Source organism: Rhinolophus sinicus, chromosome 13 (genome assembly GCF_057876585.1).
Source record: "Rhinolophus sinicus isolate RSI-liver-muscle chromosome 13, RSI-T2T, whole genome shotgun sequence".
Lineage (NCBI taxonomy): Eukaryota > Metazoa > Chordata > Mammalia > Chiroptera > Rhinolophidae > Rhinolophus > Rhinolophus sinicus.
The window spans coordinates 44,557,785-44,566,865 of record NC_142513.1 but is presented as its reverse complement, the minus strand read 5'-3'; the positions used below and the strand labels follow the sequence as shown (position 1 = coordinate 44,566,865).

General features: G+C 39.7%; 1 pseudogene; it reads right to left on the bottom strand.

Annotated features, from left to right (window-relative positions):
- Positions 1 to 1,802: 1,802 nt before the first annotated feature.
- On the bottom strand, positions 1,803 to 4,471 carry LOC109438652 (G protein-coupled receptor-associated sorting protein 2-like; annotated as a pseudogene).
- Positions 4,472 to 9,081: the final 4,610 nt, after the last annotated feature.

The window sequence follows — 9,081 nt, the reverse complement described above, 5'->3', positions numbered from 1 at the left end:
CGCAATGAGATATCACCTCACCCCAGTCAGAATGGCTACCATCAACAAGTCAAATAATAACACGTGTTGGAGAGGCTGTGGAGAAAAAGGAACCCTCATACACTGTTAGTGGGAAAGCAGACTGTTGCAGCCGCTATGGAAGGCAGTGTAGAAGTTCCTCAAAAAATTACGAATAGAAATACCATATGACCCAGCAATCCCTCTCCTGGGTATCTACCCAAAAAATCTGAAAACATTTAGAGATAAAGACACGTGTGCTCCAATGTTCATTGCAGCTTTGTTTACAGTGGCCAAGACATGGAAACAGCCAAAATGTCCTTCGATAGATGAATGGATAAAGAAGTTGTGGTATATATACACAATGGAATACTGTTTGGCGGTAAGAAAAGATGATATAGGAACATTTGTGACAACATAGGTGGATCTTGAGAGTGTAATGCTGAGTGAAATAAGTCAGATCGAAAAAGCAGAGAACCATGTGATTTCACTGATATGTGGTATATAAACCAAAAACAACAAAAGAAGAAGACAAACAAATGAGAAACAGAAACTCATAGACACAGACAATAGTTTAATGGTTACCAGAGGGTAAGGGGGGTGGGGGTTGGGAGATGAGGGTAAGGGGGATCAAATATATGGTGATGGAAGAACTGACTCTGGATGGTGAACACATAATGGGATTTCTAGATGATGCAATACAGAATTGTACACCTGAAATCTATGTAATTTTACTAACAATTGTCATCCCAATAAATTAAAAAAAATAATAATGTAAAGATTTGTTGGGTATCTGATGGACACTTGTCTCATTAGGGAGACCACTTCAGGGATGATGTAGATGCCTGATCACTACACTGTACACCTGAAGCTGAACCTGAACAATAATGAATGTCAACTACAATTATATATATAATATAAAAGAAATATATATATGAAATGGAGTACAGCATTAGGAATAGAGACAGTGGAAATGTAATGGCTGTGTTCGATGTCAGAGGGGAAGTAGATTGGGAGGAGGGAGGTTATCACTGTGTGAGGTATTAAATGATAAATGTCTAACTGTTACATTGTTTTGTACACCTGAAACTAATAAATAAATAATAATAATAAAAAAAGTAAACTCAAAAATCAAAGCAGCATTAGTTCTATCAGTTTTCTCTGTCTGGAACACAAACCTAACCATGGCCATCACTTCCCCCTGTCTCAACCACATACCTTTTGCTGTTTGGGATCCTGTTGTAATAAACAGTTTTCATTTTCCCCTGAAATTTTCTTGCACATTGTTCGGGCAATTTTGACTTCAAGAAAGTAGTCCAAACTATCCGTGACCTGTCAATTAGTAATTTAAAATTAAATATCATAAATGAATGTATGGTATTAATAGTCATCTCTGACAAAGAAATATGGCATTGACTGCTTAGAGTCAATGACCCTCTCTCCTACAGCTTTTTTTTTTTTCAGTCTTCATCCAGAATTTTATTGAAAACACATATTCAAATACATAACCATTTGTTTAAACAATGAATAGCATGGTAGCTTACATGGGTGAGTCAGTTCATTGGAAGGTCAATAGTGAAAAACACCACAATCTGGACGGCAAGACAAATATCAACAAATATGTTTTCAGCTCTAATGTTCATTTGGCATCCACAAAATGAGCCAGCTCAAACCAAGAATTGGACAAAGTTAACATCAGCATTAAAAATATAAGTTGCAACATAAAACCAGACTGTGAAAACCAAAGCTGCTACTCAGGGCTCTTTGGGAATATTAGTCTGATCAGAGGCAGATGGTTAATCATATTAGCTTTGTCGTCCCCCTTCAGGATCAGGATCATGTTGATTGTCTATCTGGGTTTGTAGGTCCTTGGCTAAGTTCTCAAATTCATAGACTACAGCAATAAGTGGCTCAAGACTGAAATCATCATCAATTAAGGCCATTGTTCCATTTCTTATAATATTAATGATATTCCAAAACACTTTAATAACAATTCAAATATTATCATTTGACTCTTCTATGTTAAAGAGACCCACAAATATTGATAGAGCTTTGGCACTAAATAGTTTTTTGGCCACCACAGCATTTTCAGACAAATTCAACAGCATTTTCAGAACGTGAAATTTTGTTGTTGCGTCACCAGTCACTAATAGGGAGAGAAACCCAGACAGAAAATTGGCAATCAGTGTGTGATAGTCAGTAGTTGTAGTGAGGTATCTAAGCAGCCTTAATTCAAGCAGCTGCTCGGGGGAATCCACTACTTGTGCAAGGGTTTCCTCACACACTTGACATATATATGTCTCAATCATGTTTAGATTTGGATATGGTGGAGCCATGAGAATCATATTTTACTAACTCAGAGAGAGGGATAATTGAGCAAGGTTTGAATAAGTTAGATGACACCCGAATCCTGAATGAAATCTTGGGTAAATTGAGAAGCACTTCTCATACTCATTGCGATTTTAGGTATTTCCTGAATAAAAGGATCTCATATTTTGTCCATTAACAGAAGGAGTTCTTCAAACTCTCCAGAACTGATTTTAAGTTCACATTGGATGCAGCTGCAGGACCAACTCTTCGGCTCTGCACTCTTCCTGGTCCTAAGGTGCACCTGAATTTCCCTGACTGACCTGTAGGATGGTTCATACTGAAATGGGAACTCAGGATCAGGCTGATCGGGCTGAAGCACAGATTCCTGCTCTTCCCCTTCTGGGGTGTGTTCTGCATTCTGGGGCTTTCTCTCAAACAGTTCAGAGAATGCAGCTGCTGCTGCTTCTTCAGGAATTCTAAAGCGGCTTGGGGATGGGAAACCAACCAAGTAGCAAGGACCAGGTTTGAACTCAACAGTGATCTCTTCCCAGGTTTGGGAAGTAGATTCAGGCCCAGAGACAAAGAAGAGCCCAGTACCGTCCTGAGGTACCCAGGATGGTACTGGGCTTTTCCCTGGATGATGTATTAATTTCCTCTCGTGGAACTTGGGACTAACCTTATACATCGGATTGGGATTTAGGTCAAAGTGGGCTTCATCCCTGTCCCAGAACCAGGACCCAAATATGGCCTCTTCTTCAGACTCTGGTCTGGTCTCTTCCCTGGCCATAACCCCCAAACTGAACTTTTCCTCAGTCCCGAACGAGGATCCACCAATGGTCTCCTCCTCAGCCCCAAACCTGGGACTCACAGATGGCAGAAGCCCCGGCCTCCATACTGGCCTCTTTCTCTGCCCAGAACCAGGACCCAATGATGACTTCCTCCTCAAACCTAGGCTCCTGTTTGACCCTATCACTGTTATCAACATCTTTCTGGGTCCTGGGCTTCAGGATGGTACTGGGCTCTTCCTTGTCTCTGGACCTGAATCTACTATCGGCCTGTTCTCCATGCACAAACCAGGACTCCTTAAAGTACTCATCTTCAGACTCAGAAACATCCTCTATCTTTGTCCTGAGCTTGGACCTAACATTTGCCTCATCTCTGACTCTGGGCCTGAACAAGGTATTGGTATTTTTGCCACCCTCCCAAGCAGAATGGGTTGCCAGACTCCTCCTCAGACCCAGACCAGGAATCAATATAGGGATCTTGCTTGGACTTGGGCCTAGACTTGGGGTTAGGCTGATGTTTAGTCCTGTGCCTGGACCTGGTATTGGCCTCTTCTCTGGGCCATGATCTAATACTGGCCTCTTTCCAGCCCAGAAAGAAGTCATCGTAGAGGTATCATCTGCTGCCCAGAATCCAGATTCATTAGAGGCCCCCGCTCTGGTCCTGGGCCTGGGATAGCACCAAGCCTCGGTATTAGTTTCCTCCCCTGATCCAAATCAGGGTTGGATTCCCAGCTGACCCTGGGAGTCAGGAAAGGTCTCAGCATCCACCCTGAGCAGTTCCCTATCTACAGACATGCCCATAGGTTTAGCACCTGACCCACACTCAGTATGGACCAGTGGCCAGGCTACTGCATTGGTCTGGGGCACACTCTCTGTTTGGGACATTACCTCAGCCCTAAACTCAGTCTGGGCCCAAGTCTGGGTGTTATCATTGGGCCTTGACCCAGTGATTGCCTTGGCCTCCATTTTAGGATATGCCCTACCTATTGCCCTGGCCTCTGTTTTCAGCCTTGCCTCAGACATTGTTTGGGCTTCAATTATGGACCTTGCCCTAGCCATTAATTGGAAATCAGTTTGGGGCCCTGATCCAGCCATCGCCTGGGAGTCCATTTCAGGCCATGCCATATTCATGGCCTTGGACTCAGTTTTGGGCTGTACCCCATTAATAGCATTGGATGCAGTTTTGGGCCTTGCCCCAGGCATTACCTGGGCCTGGGTCCTAACCTTGGGTGTGACCAAGGGGCTTCATTCTCTCTCTCCGCCCAACTCCTAACCTCTTCTCCAGTCTTCTTTTCAGGCTTGGCCTGGGCTCCATGCTCAATCTCAGCCCCAGTCACAGTACCAGTTACAGAGAAGAGGCAGTTAAATATCAGTACCATAGTCCCCGCCTCTACTCCAGATCTATCATAGTTCTGTATCTTCACACTCTGGTCTTTTGGTGATTCAGGTGATACAATTGGAGTTAAGAGTCAATCACCAGTCCAGCAGCCAACCAGCCTCCTTCCCAAGACCAGCCTCAGCCAATATCACAGAGTACAGCAGAGTCACTACCAAACAAGGGAGGATAGATTGTTCCCACGTGGGTGCAGATCTGCTGAGGATGGTGGTCAGCAGCAATTCCAACACCACCGGAGATAACTAATGAAGGTGGATCTTTTCTGATGATTTTTTGTTCTATTTCTTTAAAAAATGCCATTGGGATTTTGATAGGGATTGCATTAAATCTGTATACTGCTTTGGGTAATATGACCATTTTAACTATGTTGATTCTTCCAATCCATGAGCATGGAATGTCTTTCCATTTCTTTCTGTTTCCTCCAATTTCTTTTAAAAATGTCTTATAGTTTTCAGCATATAGGTCCTTCACATCCTTGGTTAAGTTTATTCCTAGGTATTTTATTCTTTTTGCTGCAATTGCAAAAGGAATTGTGTTTTTTTTTAATTTCTTTTTCTGAGATTTCATTGTTAGTATATAGGAATGCAATGGACTATTTTTTTTTTTATCAGTTTCAGGTGTACAAGACAAAGTAATACTTAGATGTTTATCTTTTATATCCCTCACACTGTGTGAACCCCCCCCCCATCCACTATCCCTTTGACATTGCACAGAGCCAATACATTTCCACTGTCTCTATTCCTAATGCTGTACTCCGCTTCATATATATATATATGTATATATATATATATATATATATATATATATATATATATATACATACACATACAAACTTGTAGTTGACATTTATTATTGTTCAGCTTCAGCTTCAGGTGTACAGTGCAATGATCAGACATCTACATCATCCCTGAGGTGGTCTCCCTAATGAGACAACTGTCCACCGGATACCCTACCAAACCTTTACAACATTATTGATTACATTCCCCAAATTAATTTTCAGAACCCCGTGGCTATCTTGTGGTTACTGACTGTTTTCTAATCCCCTCACCTTCCCCCTTATCCCCACCCCCCTCCCATCTAGCAACCCTCAGTTTTTCCTCTGTCTCCAAAACTGTTTCTGATTAGTTCATTCACTTATTCTTTTCTTTAGATTCCACATATAAGTGACATCATATGGTATTTGTCTTTCTCTGTCTTGACTTATTTCACTTAACATAATGTTCTCTAGGTCCATCCATGTTGTTGCAAATGGTAAGATTTCTTTCTTCTTTATGGCTGCATAATACTCCATTGTATAAATGTACCACAGTTTCTTAATCCAGTCATCTACCGATGGGCATTTCTGTTGTTTCCATGTCTTGGTTATTGTGTATAGTGCTGCAATAAACATAAGAATGCATAAAGTTTTTTGAATTAGAGTTTTGGATTTCTCCGGATAGATACCTAGGAGTAGAAATGCTGGATCATAAGGTAGTTCCATTTTCAGATTTTTGAGATACCTCCATACTGTTTTCCATAGTGGCTGCACCAATCTGCATTCCCACCAACAGTGCACAAGGGTTCCCTTTCCTCCACATCCGCGTCAACACTTGTTGTTTGTTGATTTATTGACGATAGCCATTTTGACTGGAGTGAGGTGGTATCTCATTGTGGTTTTATTTGCATTTCTCTAATGATTAGTGAGGAAGAGCATTTTTTCATATGTCTGTTTGCCATCTGTGTGTCCTTTTTAGAAAAATGTCTCTTCGTGTCCTCTGCCCATTTTTAAATTGGGTTGTTTGTTTTTTTGGAGTTGAGTTGAGTTTTTTATAAATTTGTGATATTAACCCCTTATCAGATATATCATTGGCAAATATCTTTTCCCATTCAGTAGGGTCCCTTTTTGTTTTATTGATGGTTTCCTTTGCTGTGAAAAAACTTTTTAGTTTGATGTAATCCCACATGTTTATTTTTTCTCTTACTTCCCTTGCGTGAGGAGATATATCAGTAAAAATCTTACTCCGGGTAGTGTCTGTGAAGTTTCTTCCTATATTTTCTTCTAGGAATTTTAGGTTTTAGATCTTACATTTAAGTCTTTAAGCCATTTTGAGTTTATTTTTGTATGTGGTGTAAGGAGGTGGTCCAGCTTCATTTTTTTGCATGTGTCTGTCCAGGTTTCCCAGCACCATTTATTGAATAGATTGTCTTTACCCCACCGTACATTCTTGCTTCCATTGTCGTAGATTAAATGGCCATATAGGCATGGATTTAATTCTGGACTCTCTATTCTGTTCCATTGATCTATTGTCTGTTTTTATGCAAGTACCATGCTGTTTTGATTACTGTAGCCTTGTAGTATAATTTGATGTCAGGTATTGTTGTACCTCCCACTTTGTTCTTATTTCTCAAGATTGCTGAGGCTATCAGGGGTCTTTTGTTGTCCCATATAAATTTTAGGATTATATGTTCTATTTCTGTGAAAAATGTCGTTGGTAGTTTGATAGGAATTGTGTTGAATATGTATATTGCCTTAGGCAGTATGGACATTTTAACTATATTAATTCTTCCTATCCATGAACATGGTATGTGTTTCCATCTATTTGTATCTTGTTTCATTTCTTTCTGCAGTGTCTTGTAATTTTCTGAGTACAGATCTTTTACTTCTTTGGTTAAATTTATGCCCAGGTATTTTATAGTCTTTGAAGCAAAAGTATCCTGCTACTTTACTAAATTGATCTATCAGCTCTAATTGTTTCTTGGTGGAGTCTTTAGGGTTCTCTCTATATAGTATCATGTCATCTGCATATAATGACAATTTTACTTCCTCCTTACTGATTTGGATGCCTTTTACTTCTTTTTCTTGTCTGATTGCTGTGGCTAGAACTTCCAGCACTATGTTGAATAGAAGTGGAGAAAGTGGGCAACCTTGCTTTGTTCCTGATCTTAAGGGTAATGGTTTTAGCTTTTCCCCATTGAGTATGATGTTAGCTCTGGGTTTATCATATATGGCCTTTATTATGTTGAGATATGATCCCTCTATTCCCACTTCCTTAAGGGTTTTGTATCATAAATGGCTGCTAGATTTTATCAAATGCTTTTTCTGCATCTATTGATATGATCATGTGATTTTTATTTTTCATTTTGTTAATGTGGTGTATCACATTAATTGATTTGCGGATGTTGAACCACCCTTGCATACCAGGGATGAATCCCACTTGATCATGGTTTATGATCTTTTTAATGTATTGCTGAATTCTGTTCACTAATTTTTTGTTGAGGATTTTTGCATCTATCTTCATTAGAGATATCGGCCTGTAGTTTTCTTTTTTTGTGGTGTCTTTGTCTGATTTTGGGGTAAGCGTGATAGTGGCTTCGTAAAAAGTGTTTGGGAGTCTTCCCTCCTTCTGGATCTTTTGGAAGAGCTTGAGGAGAATAGGTGATAATTCTTTTTTGAATGTTTTGTAAAATTCACCTGTAAAGCCATCTGGTTCAGGGCTTTTGTTTGTTGGGAGATTGTTGATTACTGACAATTTCTCTGGTGGTAATCAATCTATTCATGTTTTCTTGAGTTAGCCTTGGAAGGTTGTAGGACTCTAGAAAATTGTCCATTTCTTCCAGATTGTCAAATTTGTGGGCATATAGTTGCTCATAGTAATTTCTTAAAATTTTTTGTATTTCTGCGGTGTCTGTTGTCACTTCTCCTCTTTTGTTCCTGATTTTATTAATTTGGGTCCTCTCTCTCTCTCTCTTTTTTTAATGAGTCTGGCTAATGGTTTGTCGATTTTGTTTATCTTCTCTAAGAACCAACTCTTGGATTCATTGATCTTTTGTATTGATTTTCTGGTTTCTATTTCATTTATTTCCACTCTGATCTTTATTATCTCCTTCCTTATACTCTCTTTGGGCTTATTTTGCTGTTCTTTTTCCAGATCCCTTAGGTGTGCAGATAAAATGTTGATTAGTGATTGTTTTTGGTTCTTTAGGTAGGCCTGCAGTGCTCTGAATTTCCCTCTTAGGACTGCTTTCGCGGCATCCCATAGATTTTGGGTCGTCATGTTTGCATTTTCGTTTCTCTCGAGATATCTTTTGATTTCTTCCTTGATCTCCTGGTTGACCCATTCATTATTTAGTAACATGTTATTCAGCCTCCATGAATTGGTGTGTCTTCCAGTTTTTTTCCTGTAGTTCATTTCTAATTTCATAGCACTGTGGTCAGAGAAGACAATTGGTATGATTTCAATTTTCTTAAATTTATCAAGGCTTGTTTTATGGCCTAACATATGGTCTATCTTGGAAAATGTTCCATGTGCGCTTGAGAAGAACGTGTATTCTGCAGGAATGGCATGAAATGCTCTGAAAATATCAATTAAATCCAAGTGGTCCAATGTGTCATTTAAAGCTGTTGTTTCCATATTGATTTTCTGTCTGGAAGACCTGTCCTTTGTTGTCAGAGGTGTGTTGAAGTCCCCTACTATGATAGTGCTACTGTTGATCTCTGTCTTTATGTCAGCCAATATCTGTTTTATATATTTAGGTGCTCCTATGTTGGGTGCATAGATGCTTACTAGGGTTATGTCCTCTTGTTGGATCGATCCCTTTATTATTCTATAGTGC